The sequence below is a fragment of the Dendrobates tinctorius genome, unplaced genomic scaffold, assembly GCF_039654945.1.
Source record: "Dendrobates tinctorius isolate UK_male_01 unplaced genomic scaffold, ASM3965494v1 ptg000125l, whole genome shotgun sequence".
In the NCBI taxonomy this organism is placed as follows: domain Eukaryota; kingdom Metazoa; phylum Chordata; class Amphibia; order Anura; family Dendrobatidae; genus Dendrobates; species Dendrobates tinctorius.
In genome coordinates, this window is record NW_027361793.1 from 20,678,280 (window position 1) to 20,691,753 (window position 13,474).

Below are 13,474 nucleotides of genomic sequence, written 5' to 3' on the forward strand. Positions count from 1 at the left end.
TGGTGTGTGTGGCGTAGTGTACATCAGGTTGGTGTGTGGTGTAGTGTACGTCAGGTTGGTGTGTGTGGTGTTGTGTTGTGTATGACAGGCTGGTGTGGGTCAGTTCTGTAATGGAGTGTCAGGATGTGTTTAGTCCATGGACGTGTAATGAATTCTGAAGCATTCATTCAAACACAGTCCAGGTTTGTCGGAACACGTTTCACATTGGAAACGAGTTTCCCTTCTTGTCCTCCTTTTATAGCATACCCGGCACCTTTTTTTTTTCTCTCCTCACGGGGAAAATGTTGCCCTGGTACGGGAAACTTGAGTTCCAGGGGTGCTGGGGCGCGCTCCGTCCTCCTCTCCAAAAATCATGGCCATTATCACCGCCTCCTGGAAGTCAAGGAAGGAGTGGTTCTGGCCTGCACATCGTGATAGCACGCATGCGTTATACAGTGCCATTTGTACGAGGTGCACAGCCAGTTTTTTGTACCACACCTTTGCTTTCCGCATGGCACTATAGGGCTGGAGGACTTGATCAGAAAGATCAACTCCCCCCATGTGATGGTTGTACGCCAGGACGCAGTCCGGTTTGTAGACCGGTGCTGGGGTACCTCGAATGGTGGTGGTCCTGGTGCTGGGACCATGGATTGTGGTCAAGACAAAGACGTCTCTTTTATCTTTGAACTTGACCACAAGCATGTTGCCACTACATTGGGCTCGGGTCTCACCCTTTTGGAGAGGCTGCTCAATTAGCGGCAAAGGGAGACCCGTCTGGTTTCTGCGCACGGTACCGCAAGCGACGGTAGCTCTGGCAGAGAGGGATTGAAATAGTGTGATGCTTGTATAAAAGTTATCAACGTACAGATGGTAACCTTTATCAAGCAGAGGGTGGACCAAATCCCACACTATTTTCCCACTCACCCCCAGAGCAGGTGGACATTCTGGGGGCTGGATCCTACTGTCCTTTCCTTGGTAAACTCTAAAGCTGAGAGTGTACCCTGAGGTACTCTCATACAGCTTGTAGAGTTTCATCCCGTACCTTGCCCTTTTGCTGGGCAGGTACTGACTGAACTGAAGCCTCCCTTTGAAGTGGATGAGGGATTCATCCACACAAACTTGTTGCTGAAGTGTTCGACGACTGGCCGAATTTTGATCAGTCTATCAAAATTCGGGTCATCGCGGGGAAGGCTTTCAGTGTTGTCCCTGAAATGAAGAAATTTATGAATAGCCTCAAAAAGTTTCCGAGTCATCACTATGCCAAATACTGGAGTTTGATATAAAATATCAGTACTCCAGTATTGGCGAATTTCTGGTTTCTTCACAATCCCCATGTGAAGGACCAGTCCCCAATATTTAATCATTTCTGCAGAGTCCACAGGACTCCAAGTAGAGAATGAAGAAATTGCGTGTTCCGCCAAAAATTGCTGGGCGTACAAGTTAGTTTGCTCCACCATGAGACTGACGATTGACTCCGAGAAAAAGACTTTGAAAAAGTCTATTTCCCTGAAGTTGGCAGACTCAAACTGGATTCCTGATTGGGGAATAAAATCAGGAATCCGTGGCGCAAAATTTTCAGGGACGGGGTTCCAGGAGAGAGACCTAGTGCTAGGTTGGGTGTGACTAGCACTAGGTTGGGGGAAACTCACACTTGGCTGTCAGACTTCCTCTAAGGTCTCCACCTCTTCCTCTAAGGCCTCCAACTCTTCCTCCCTGGGCTCCAGACGATTTCTCGTCCTGTGACATCTCGGTGGTGGCAAGTCTGTGTCGCTGGAAGAGGAAGAATGGGAGGAATAGAGAAAGGTGGGGTCCTCTCTCTCACTATTGTGGTAGGGGGGCGGGCTAGGGGGGGGAACACTGCTTACCAGGCAAAGATGAGACGAGGCAAAGATGAGACGGAGACAGCTTCCACTTGTAACAGTTCCGGATTTATTTGTCGTCCTCCTGACGACCGCCAAACACGCACCGCAGCTTCTTTACACCACTGTATCGCCAGGCCCGGGTACCTATTCTTCAGCTCCAGTCACAGTAACGAACCTCGCGGATCTTTCACTGGGGGCTGTCCTAGACCAATCTACCCCCAGCGCTTCACCTGCCCGAGATCGTCTTCCAATCGGTACCCACGGGGCCTCGTCTGTCTTGCGGTACGTCGAGTCAGGGTCTCCCCCCTGGCTGCCTCTTCTCCTTGCCTGTCCTGCTGTCCGTCGGGTCAGGGCCACCCCCCTGACTGTCTCTCCTTGGTCCGTCCCCCTGGCCGAGCTCTTCTCACTTTCTCCGTCTTCTTCTGAGCTCCTCCCGGGACTAAACTCTCCTGGAGTCCCGCCTTCTTCTATTTATCCCCTCTCTCACAGGGGAATTTCCCACCCGGGCTCCTAACTCCCCGTCCCCCATGACTAAGCGGATTCCTAAGCCCTAAGCTGATGTTAAGTCCTGTACTACTCTCCCCTGCCATCTTGTGGTCATTTCACAGTACTGCACTCCCTTTTCTGTCTTTCCCTGCTGTTACCTTTCTAACCTGTCAATCTCTGTCACCAGTGCACAAACCGTCCCCTCCTTCTACCAGTCACGTCTGTCCATCAAGTCACCTTCCCCACACTATCAGTATCAGAGGCAATACTTTCATATGCCTCCTCTACTGAGTAGACCCTTTGGGACTGGGATGACTGGGATGAGCGGGACATTGTGCGTGTGGTGTGTGCGTGTGTAAAAAACCTTTATTATAGTGTGTGTGCGTGTGTATGTGCGAGTGTTTGGTGAAACTTTTTACTGGAGGAATGGGCTGTCAGGAGGGGACTGTCAGGCACATGGGGGGCAGGAGGGGACTGTCAGGCATGCGGGGGGCAGGAGAGGACTGTCAGGTGCGCGGGGTGCAGGAGGGGACTGTCAGGCACGCGGAGGGCAGGAGGGGACTGTCAGGCGCGCGGAGGGCAGGAGGGGACTGAGGAGATGGAAGTGGAAATGGAACCAGCGGCAGCAGCAGGAGGGGTAATCAGGGGGTGATCAGGGGGGCAGGGGGTGAACAGGGGTGATCACTGGAGCTGGGGAAAGGTGCAGGAGGGCGCTGAGGAGAATTAGGTGGAGCTGGAACCAGCGGCGGCAGCAACAGTGGGGGTGATAAGGGGTGCAGGGGGATGATCAGAGGTGCAGGCGGATGATCAGAGGTGCAGGGGGATGATCAGAGGTTAAGGGGGATGATCACCAGGGGCAGAAGGAGGCAGTCAGGCGTGGGGCGGGCAGGAGGTGGCTGAGGAGATGGAGGTGGATATAAAAAACAGCAGCAGCAGGGGTTAATCAGGGGGAGCAGGGGTTGATGGGGGTGATCACTAGGGCTGATCACGGGGGCAGGAGGGGGCTGTTAGGCACAGGAGGCGGCTAAGGAGCCTGCAGCAGCAGGGGAAATGATCAGCGGTGCTGGAGGATGATCAACGGTGCTGGGGGATGATCAGGGGTGCTGGGGGGATGAACAAGGGTGCTGGGGGATCACCAGGGGCAGAGGGGGACTGTCAGGCACGGGGGGCAGGAGGTGGTTGAGGAGATAAGCAAATAAAAACCTGCAGCAGGGGTTATCAGGGGGGCAGGGGTTAATCGGGGGGGGCAGGGGTTAATCGGGGGGGCAGAGGTTGATGGGGGTGATCACTAGGGCTGAGGGGTGATCACGGGGGACAGGAGGGGGCTGTTAGGCACAGGAGGCGGCTGAGGAGCCTGCAGCAGCAGGGGAAATGATCAGGGGTGCTGGGGGATGATCAGGGGTGCTGGGGGATCACCAGGGGCAGAGGGGGGCTGTCAGGCACGGGGGAGGGGCAGGAGGTGGCTGAGGAGATAAGCAAATAAAAACCTGCAGCAACAGGGGTTAATCAGGGGGGCAGGGGTTAATCAGGGTGGTAGAGGTTGATGGGGGGCAGGGGTTAAGGAGGGTGATCACTGGGGCAGAGTGGTGATCACGGGGGCACAGGAGGGGGCTCTCAGGCACAGGAGGCAGTAGGCGGCTGAGGAGCTGGCAGAGCTGGAGACAGCAGGTGGATGATCGGGGGTGCTGGGAGAGATCAGGGGTGCTGGGGGAGGATCAGGGGAGCAGGAGATTATCAGGGGGCAGGGGAGAGTGAGCAGAGGTGGGAGGGGCTGGAATTAGGCAGCGGGGCATTAAAATATATTACCGGAGAGCAGTGGTGGCAGCGGCAGCGGCGATGACAGCGGCGGCGGCAGTGAAAGCGGCGGCGGTGATCGCAGGTCAGGGCGGCAGTCAGGCACCTCGTTCCTCAGCTTCCACGGATGGGATGTAGTTGAGGAACGAGGCAGCCATGATTTTACTCCGCCCCTCCACATCTGATTGGAGGGCTAGCGTCACATGGACGCTAGCTCCAATCAGAAGCGAGGGGGGTGACAAAAAGGTCACGGGGAGTGATCGTATCCCTGGGGGGGCCAAGCCACCCCCCTGGGGTCAAGTCTAGGTCCCCCTGTAACTGCGGGTCGGGTGAACTTTCATTGAACCCGCTCACCCGATCCGCAGGAGGGAGATCTTTTCATGACGCCGCATAGGTGTCATGGGTCATTTTGGCTCGACTTTTCATGATGCCTATGTAGCGTCAAAGGTCGTGAAGGGGATAATTCAGTAATGTTATTAACCTGCCAGTGAGAGGCAGGAAAAATGACCTAATGGATTGAAAAAGTAAGTAAGGCGACAATAGAACAAGTGAGTACTAATTAAAAGAGTAAATGTCTGGAAGAATCAGAGTAAAAAGAAGAGCCAAAAAGGAGGTACTACTTAGAATTTATTAATTTAATATGCCCATGCACCATAATATGAGGTGTCAGCCCAACAAATAATGATAAAGGGCCAATGTATAGTGCTACACAAAATAAGGGTCATGCTAAAAAAGACCAAACACTAAACAGTATGGCTATACAGTTGTGTATTAGCGGAGGTACGTTGGGTTCAAAAAAAGAGTAAAGAGATAACAAGACAAAAAAAGTCAAGTAATACAAAAATGAAACCCCATAAAAAGAATGAGATGAAAATAATATAATGAGAATAGAGCAATAACAAATGAACTCATGTTACACAGATAACAAAAACACGCAGTGAAAAGAAGTCCAGATGATACAAGGACCAGGGCTAGAGGTTCCAAGAAGGGATCCATAGATGGCAGATTCGAACGTCAAATGGTTTCAAAAGAACCCCAATGAGCAATCTTGAGAGTTGTCCTTAGAAGGCAATCCGAAAAATGCATAATAGGGATGAAAAGAGGGGGAATGATGGCTGGATTGGGAGCAAACGACTAGATGATTATCCCAGGAAACTTGAAAATAGGAGCTCCTCATTGAGGCTGTCAATTTAAAGCAATATTTCCTAAGCTTGCCACCCCTGGCATTGAGATGGACTCTCTGTAAGCCCAAAAAAATGAATGCTAGCACTGGAATCACCATGTTCAGTCAAAAAGTGGGAGGCCACTGGAGTTAGGGTCTTACCTTTCTTAGTGTCAGAAAGCACCAGATTTATTGTGGACAGGTGTTTTTGTGCCCTTTTCCTAAACTCCTGAGAGGTCTGACCAGTGTAGACCTTATTACAAGGGCAAATAATAGCGTAAATGATGTTAGTATTCTTGCAGTTGATGTAATTAAGCGATGTGACTTAGACTCCAAGGGGTTAGAAAAGAAATCTCTGGTGACAGGGACATAAAGGCATACATTACAATCCCCGCAGGGAAAATACCCCCTCAAAGTAAAGCCCCTATTTAATCTAGTTGTTGGATGTGTGAAGTGGCTCCTATTCAGAATATCCCCCAAGTTAGAGGCTCTCTTAGCCGTCATAAGTGGACGTGAGGTAACAAGAGGGGAGATTTGGGCACCCAAGGTTAGGATGTCCCAATGGGACGAGAGAATATTTCCCACTGGGTTCCATTGGACATTGTAATCAGTGATGAAATGAACATTTGTGTCCTTGGCACGATTTTGGGGGGAGATAAATGAAGCCTGACTATATCCCTTGGCCCTTTGGAAGGCAGAGGAGATGGATTTTTTGGGGTAACCACATTGTCTGAACCTGGTGGAAAGAGTTCTGGATTGTGAGAGAAAATCCTTATCCAGGGTGAAGTTACGACGGGTTCTTAGAGATTGGCCAACCGAAATGGCCCTTTTGGTATGGAGGGGATGGAAACTATCATACCTGAGTAAACTGTTAGTCGCTTTGGCTTTGCGGAAAAGGTCTGTGGCAATACCATCATCCCGAGTGGTGACCTTCAAGTCCTGTAAGATAACTGAGGAGAGAGAAAAAAGTATATGTCAAAATGATGTTAAGACTGTTATGATTCAGTTCTTGGAGAAATTCACGACAATCCTGCTCAGTACTAGTCCATGTGAAGAAGACATCGTCAATGTAACGGTGCCAATGTTGAACATGTGTTTTGAAGTGGTAAGAATTGTAGACAACGGTGTCCTCCCACCAACCAAGAAAAATGTTGGCAAAAGCAGATGCACAGCGTGCGGCCATCGCCACTCCTGATACCTGCTGGAAAAAGGATCGATCAAACAAAAAATAATTATGTTGCAAAATAAATTTTAGAAGATCGATCAAAAAAGAATCATGTAAATGGTCCAAGGTACTCTGTTTGGTCAAGAAATAGCTGACTGCCTCCAGGCCATCATGATGGCTAATATTTGGTAAAGGGACTCGACGTCGCAGGTGACCAATAAGGTCTGTTTCCTACAAGAAATGTTGCGAGAAATGTGGATAAAATGAGCCGAGTCCCTAACATAAGAAGGCAAAGTGGTGGCAAGTGGTTGAAGAAAAAAATTCAACATAGATGTTGGCCCTTTCTCAAAGGCTGCCAATACTGGACACTATGGGGCTTCCAGGGGGCGTGGTTAGACATTTGTGGACTTTAGGAAGCAGATAAAAGGTGGGAATGACCAGAAATTCAACCTGAAGTTATTTTTTGGTATTATGATTGATAATACTGTAATCAAAGGCACGGCATATTAAAGATTCAAATTTATCCACAAAGATTTGGGTTGGATCAGACGGTAATTTGATGTAAAATTTTTTGTTGTTTAATTGTCTTTGCGCTTCCTGGATATAAAGATAAACAGGTCACAAGACCACATTTCCATCTTTATCTGCTTCCTTGATGACAAAGTCCATGTTATTTTTGAGAGAGACAAGTGCCCTCTTTTCACTGGAATCATAGAATCATAGAATCGCAGAGTTGGAAGGGACCTCCTGGGCCATCTGGTCCAACCCCCTGCTCAAAGCAGGATTCGCTAAATCATCCCAGTCAGATGTCTATCCAGCCTCTGTTTGAAGACTTCCATTGAAGGAGAACTCACCACTTCTCGTGGCAGCTTGTTCCATTCATTGATCACTCTAACTGTCAAAAAGTTTTTTCTAATATCTAATCTGTGTCTCCTCCCATTCAGTTTCATCCCATTGCTTCTAGTCTTTCCTTGTGCAAATGAGAATAAAGTTGATCCTTCTACAATGTGACAGCCCTTTAGATATTTGTAGACAGCTATTAAGTCTCCTCTCAGTCTTCTCTTTTGCAAACTAAACATTCCCAAATCCTGCAACCTTTCCTCATAAGACAGGGTTTGCAGACCGGTCACCATTCTGGTCGCTCTTTTCTGAACTTGCTCCAGTTTGTTGATGTCTTTTTTAAAATGTGAGGTTCGTTGAGACTCCCAAAGAGGATGGCATCCGCAAGATGTCTCTTTTGGCGAGCTCAGAGAAAATTTTAATGGCAGGAACGAGGGAAAAGGAGGGGGAGGCTAATGATTTATTCCTGTAAGGGAAAAGCCTTTTACCTGGACCACCCTCATTCTCAAGTAAGAGATCAAGAAGATCTTGGAGGGTATGTCTCTCTTCAGTGCCCAGATGGTTTGCCATTTCGGGTTTATGATGGATAGCCAGCAAGACTAATTTGCGACAAAACAGAAACAGGTCTTTGACTAAAACAAATTTGTCTAGTGCTTTGGAAGGGGAAATAACTCGCCCCCAGAGACCGTGGGGTACTTGGTACCGGGCCCGTTGATTACAATGGGAGATGTCACAGTGGCAGTGACCCGGTCCGTGGCCTCAGGTAGTCAATGTAAAAGGGGTAGAGTGATGGGGATAAAGTTGTTGAGATGATTCGTGATGCCACCTGTGGTTTCTGGTCAGTTTGACCAGCGCTGCAGGGTTGCTTCTCTGGGACAGATGGTGTGGTGCAGCAATGATGTTGAAGCTCCCCACAGGTGGAGCTGTAGTCCCAGGGCAGTGTAGATGAGGTTGGCAAGTGGGGAGATGGTGTAAAGAAGTAGATGTAGCAGAGCCGGGTGTAAGGCGCAAGAATAAGTAGAGGACACAAGGGCATGTAGTTCAAAGGCTTTACTCACAGTCTGGTGCATACAGATGCCTGCTTCGGTGCCGTGTGCTCCAGGTCAGGGGCTCAGCCAACTCCCAGGCAAGGTAAAGTACTCCTTTCCAGCACTCCTCCAACATGTGCCTTCTCTGAACGTCTCCACACTAGCGCCTAATCTGAAGTACATGTAGTTGCATATTAAACTCAAGTTCTTCCTTCTTGATGTTACTTAGAACTCTACTTGTACGGCAGATAGCTGTAGCCTGCTTCGGGGACTCCTTGCTATCATGTCCCGGCTCGCCCACGTTGCTGTTGTGCCCCCAAGTCTTAGATGGGAATAAAGTGGTGACGACTTCTATTCCTCTGGTTTCTGCTGCAGGAACATCAGTATCCATACAGCCTCCGGGACCGGACCCTGGCCATGCGCTTCAAACTTGAGGAAGGGCTCTGCTCTGACCCTAGTCCTTAGTCCTCTTCTTCTCCTTACGTTCCGTACTAAACTATCTTCCTTGTGAAGAATCAGGCTTTCTATGGCTCTTTCCTGTGCCAGCAGCTCCAAGTCACAGGAGTCTGCTCCAGCTCTTCCTTCACTCCATCCCTCTCAGGGGATCTTCTCTCACAGACTGACCTTTTCCTAATATTCTCCCGCTCTCTTGTGCATTCTAAGCTCCACCCACCTCCCAGCACTCTTCGTGTTCCAAGCAGGGTGCCACCAAGGTTGCTCTGCTACACTACTGGTGTGCGTGTGGGATGTGATTGTTGGAGTGTGGTCAGGTGTCTCCATCTTACCTGGATAGTGGGGTACCACACCTCAGGAGGGGGTGCAGTACCTCTGTGGTGACTGAACTCTCAGGGGCGCCACAGAAACAGTAAGGCCCTTCTTTAAGACAGAATTTTCAGCAGTAGACAGAGTGTAATCGGAAAGATTGATTACCTGTAGTGACGTGGAAGTACTTTGTAGGTCCTGTCCCTGAGGGTTGATTGCCTGTAGTGACGTGGAAGTACTTTGAAGGTCCTGGTCTTGAAGAAAGAGCACAGAGGAAGCGTTAACCTGCGTCGGGTCCTGTACGGCTGACGAAAGGGGGACTTCGGGCCCTTGTAGAAGGCAGGTCTTTTTCTTAGTACTCTTGTGTTTGCCCCCACATCGTGTCCTCCGTCCAGATCGCTTCCCCCGAGGACAAAAAAAATCACTCAAGCTGGTGGTACCAGGAGGAGGATGTATGAGGGGGGCGGTCAAAGAAGCAGCTGTGCGTTCTGTATAGTGTTTATTGCCAAAATGTTTCCACTTGAAAATGGTATGGCCGTCAAAGTCAGAGCGGTCCCTGTGAAACTTTTTATGTTTCTTGGCAATAACCTCTGCCTCAAATTTATCCAATGTAATTTTGAGACTTTGTTTAAAGTTGGTGACTTGTTGGGTATCAAAAGGTGGAGAGTTTAGTCTCCAGATCCTTAAGGCTTGTGTTTGTTGACACCAGGAGTTCTTTATCATGCTCCGGGAGCATAGAAATCAAGATATTAGAGCATCTTAACAAACCCTTTTCCCAAGTATGTTTGAAAGCAGAGGTGGGTTCCCAAGCAGGGAAAATGGAGACCCAAAGACCCCGCGGCACTATGGCAGATTTAATATATTCCTCAAGAGTACAAATGTTCCAACAGAGGCGAATACCTGAGTTGTGAGCTGTAGTCAGCTCCTGAGTAAGTTTAGTAAAGTCAGAACCAATGGCTGGAGTGTCCTGAGACTGAAAAATATCAGAGAAACAAGCACGCCATGAAGCTTCTCGTGTTTCCCAGTCCCTCAGCACAGAAAAAGTGTAAATATCCACAAAGAGATGGAACCACCATAAAGCTAAAATAGCTAAAGAAATAACAAATCACCACACAGATATACTACCAGTTTTATCTGAGGGGATGCCGTATAGAAATCCCACAGGGAATGAAAAATATCGAGCCCAATTTCAAATAAAACGCCTGCTACCCCAGGAAAACACCTTCAAAAGAAGATGGTGGCACAGCAGTGTGAAAGACAAAAGGTATGGGGCACAGCTGAAGGGCAAATAATGTGAGAGATTAAATAATCAGGGGTGCTGCATAATGCACGGAAACATGGAACAAATAGAGGAAAGATCCATGCACAAAAAAGCGCACACCCATGAATAAAATTATGTATAGACCATGATATATAAGGGAATATATAAACAATTTTTATTTGTAGACAAAACAAACCACAGTAAAATCAATTAAAAAGACAGAGACAAAACATGTCACATAGGTCCCATAAAGCAGCTATACACCACAATATAATATAATATGGGTGAAACAAGGATCCCCAAGACACAGAAGTATGTAAATAAGCCCTGAATGATTGCAGAAATAGTGCCAATCTGGGCGTCCTCAGAAGGCTAAAAAAAGACAGAGCCCTGTATGAGATCAAAGTATTTTCATGAAATACCTGTAAAGAAGGTGCCCCTATGAGAAGGGAATTCCCCCTGGAATAAAGATAACCTGCATAGAAAAAAGCACCAAGGTAAAGCTTAGGGCTAAAATAGCCAGCAAGTCACCAACCAGGAGAGCACATGTCAGGGCGTCGGGGATATCAAGGCAAAAGGGACAGTAGTCATGGAACCAAAGGTGATGTGGGGAGCCACACGCGTACCGCTGCTGACCGCAGCTTCGTCAGGGGATGTATGTCAGGAAGGGGGAAAAAAATCTTTAAATATCGAGTCAATTAGGTAAGATAGCTGAACAGTGTGTGAAAAGCAACTCTTAGCGGTACATACCAGAAAGGTTATCCTGGCCAGGATAAACGCAGGCACAGACAGCAGGTCGCTGGAGGAAAGAAGGTCATTAACATAAGCCAGTGCAGGTGTGATGAGACCGGTGGGTGGAACCTGGAGTAGTGCCTGCACAATGTAACGTAGGTGCAGGAGCGGTAGAATAAGGGTCCATAGTGTGTGGAGGCAGGTATACACAGCGGCGTCAGTGGGTAGATCATAAAGTGGCGCCTGCGCATTGTAACATAAACATGGGAGCCAGAAGATAAGGCTCCACAATGAGGGGCAGGCAAAAACAGTGGTGTCGCTATAAGGCTGTAATAGCGAGGAGAGAGAGCGGCGCCTGCGCAGAACCACCCAGCCACAAGGACAATGCTGAAGAGGGGAAACTGCACAGCATGCAGGCATAACATAAATAAAGGTTGATGACACCGGTCAGAGGGCAGTACAGGCGCAATGAGGTAAGGTCACCAAAGCGTAGTATTTGTTAAACCTGCATAATATGCAGGTGCAAGTACAATCAGCAGTATCACTAAGCAAAGGCATATATGAAGGGCACTCAATGAGATGTCAAGAGAGTGTGATAATAGCGGGATAGACCCAAGGGGGGCATAAGAATAGCCACATATATAGAGATAATAAAGTTATAGGAATAATAAGGGGGATAATAGCGAGGGGATTCAAAAAGGCCCCCTAACTGCGCTAATGATACAACATGAGAAATATTTATTCAGTAATGTAATATATCCTGGTGCATAGAAATGGAAAAAATGACCTTAATTCAGTAATGTTATTAACCTGCCAGTGAGGGGCAGGAAAAATGACCTAATGAATTGAAAAAGTAAGTAAGGTGACAATAGAACAAGTGAATACCAATTAAAAAAAAGTACATGTCTGGAAGACTCAGAGTTAAAAGAAAAGCCAAAAAGGAGGTACTGCTTAGAATTAATTTAATATGCCCATGCACCATAATATGAGGTGCCAGCCCAAAGAATAATGATAAAGGGCAAAGAGATAGTGCTACACAAAATGAGTCTGTTAACGGGTCATGCTAAACAAGACCAAACACTAAACCGTATGGCTATACAGTTGTGTATTAGCGGAGGTACGTTAGGTTCAAAAGAAGAGTAAAGAGATAACAAGACAAAAAAGTCAAGTAATACAAAAATGAAACCCCATAAAAAGAATGAGATGAAAATAACATAATGAGAATAGAGCAATAACAAATGAACTCATGTTATACAGATAACAAAAACACGCAGTGCAAAGAAGTTCGGATGATACAAGGACCAGGGCTAAAGGTACCAAGAAAGGATCCATAGATGGCAGTTTTGAACGTCCAATAGTTTCAAAAGAACCCCCATGAGCAATCTTGAGAGTTGTCCTTAGAAGGCAAGCCGAAAAATGCAGAAGAGGGACGAAAAGAGGGGGAGTGATGGCTGGATTGGGAGCAAATGACTAGATGATTATTCCAGGAAGCTTGAAAATAGGAGCTCCTCATTGAGGCCGTCAGGCGCCAGACTCTGTAAGTTGAAAATCCAACATGATTCAATTTGTAGCAAAAGTTTCCTAAGGTTGCCACCCCTGGCATTGAGATGGACTCAACAGATGGACTCAACACCGCAGGTCCAGGCTGCTCCCATGCCATCAGCCCCTGTTTGGGACTTCTGAAAATGCTCTAATTAATCTTTTTCTTGACACTACTTGAGTATGGTTTGAGAAAGGCCTCCTAGTAGGTCGAAACGTAACCATAGTATACTCATATCCTGGATTACGATATTATACCCACATTTTGGATACTTCTTTTGTCTGCGGTGTTACACTATTTGATGCATTTGAAATAAAATAAAAATCCAAAAATTTCACAAAATCTTCAAGATTTTTTGCAAGATTAATCCACACTTGAGTGCGACTGTTTATCTACTGACTGCTGAGGTAATTGTGGCAGTGACTGCTCGGTGCAGAGAGTGGCTGGTCCACAGAAGACGGATCATCTGTACTTGGCACCACCTTGTATCCCTGCTATCACTGAGGTCCTCCAGGGAAGGCCACGCTGCTGGTAGCAATTGGGGGGCACCTTATAGTGCAGAGGAAATGGTCATGATGATGATGATGATGGTGGAGGTCCTGCTATACTAGCCACTGCACTGTCTCTAGTACAGTAATTCAGCTGTTTAGGTGTAATATTTACAAATGTGTTGGAAGCAAATTACTAATATACAAGAATGTAGCCTGCTTCTGTGCAGGGATGTATCACCCATGTGCTGTATACCTCAGGTCCCGTGTACCCCCATGTGTTGTATACCTAAGATTCCGTGTACCACCCATGTGCTTTATACCTCAGGTCCCATGTACCACCCATGTGCTTTATACCTCAGGCCCCGTGTATTC

At 47.6% G+C, this 13,474-nt stretch overlaps 1 long non-coding RNA gene across 1 annotated transcript in view; it reads left to right on the forward strand.

Moving 5' to 3' along the window:
- Window positions 1–11,342: 11,342 nt before the first annotated feature.
- Window positions 11,343–13,474, forward strand: part of LOC141047025 (uncharacterized) — a 30,359-nt gene continuing 28,227 nt past the window's right edge. The window contains exon 1 of the long non-coding RNA XR_012219735.1: window positions 11,343–11,544. This is a non-coding gene — a long non-coding RNA (uncharacterized lncRNA). The remainder of the gene's footprint in view (window positions 11,545–13,474) is intronic.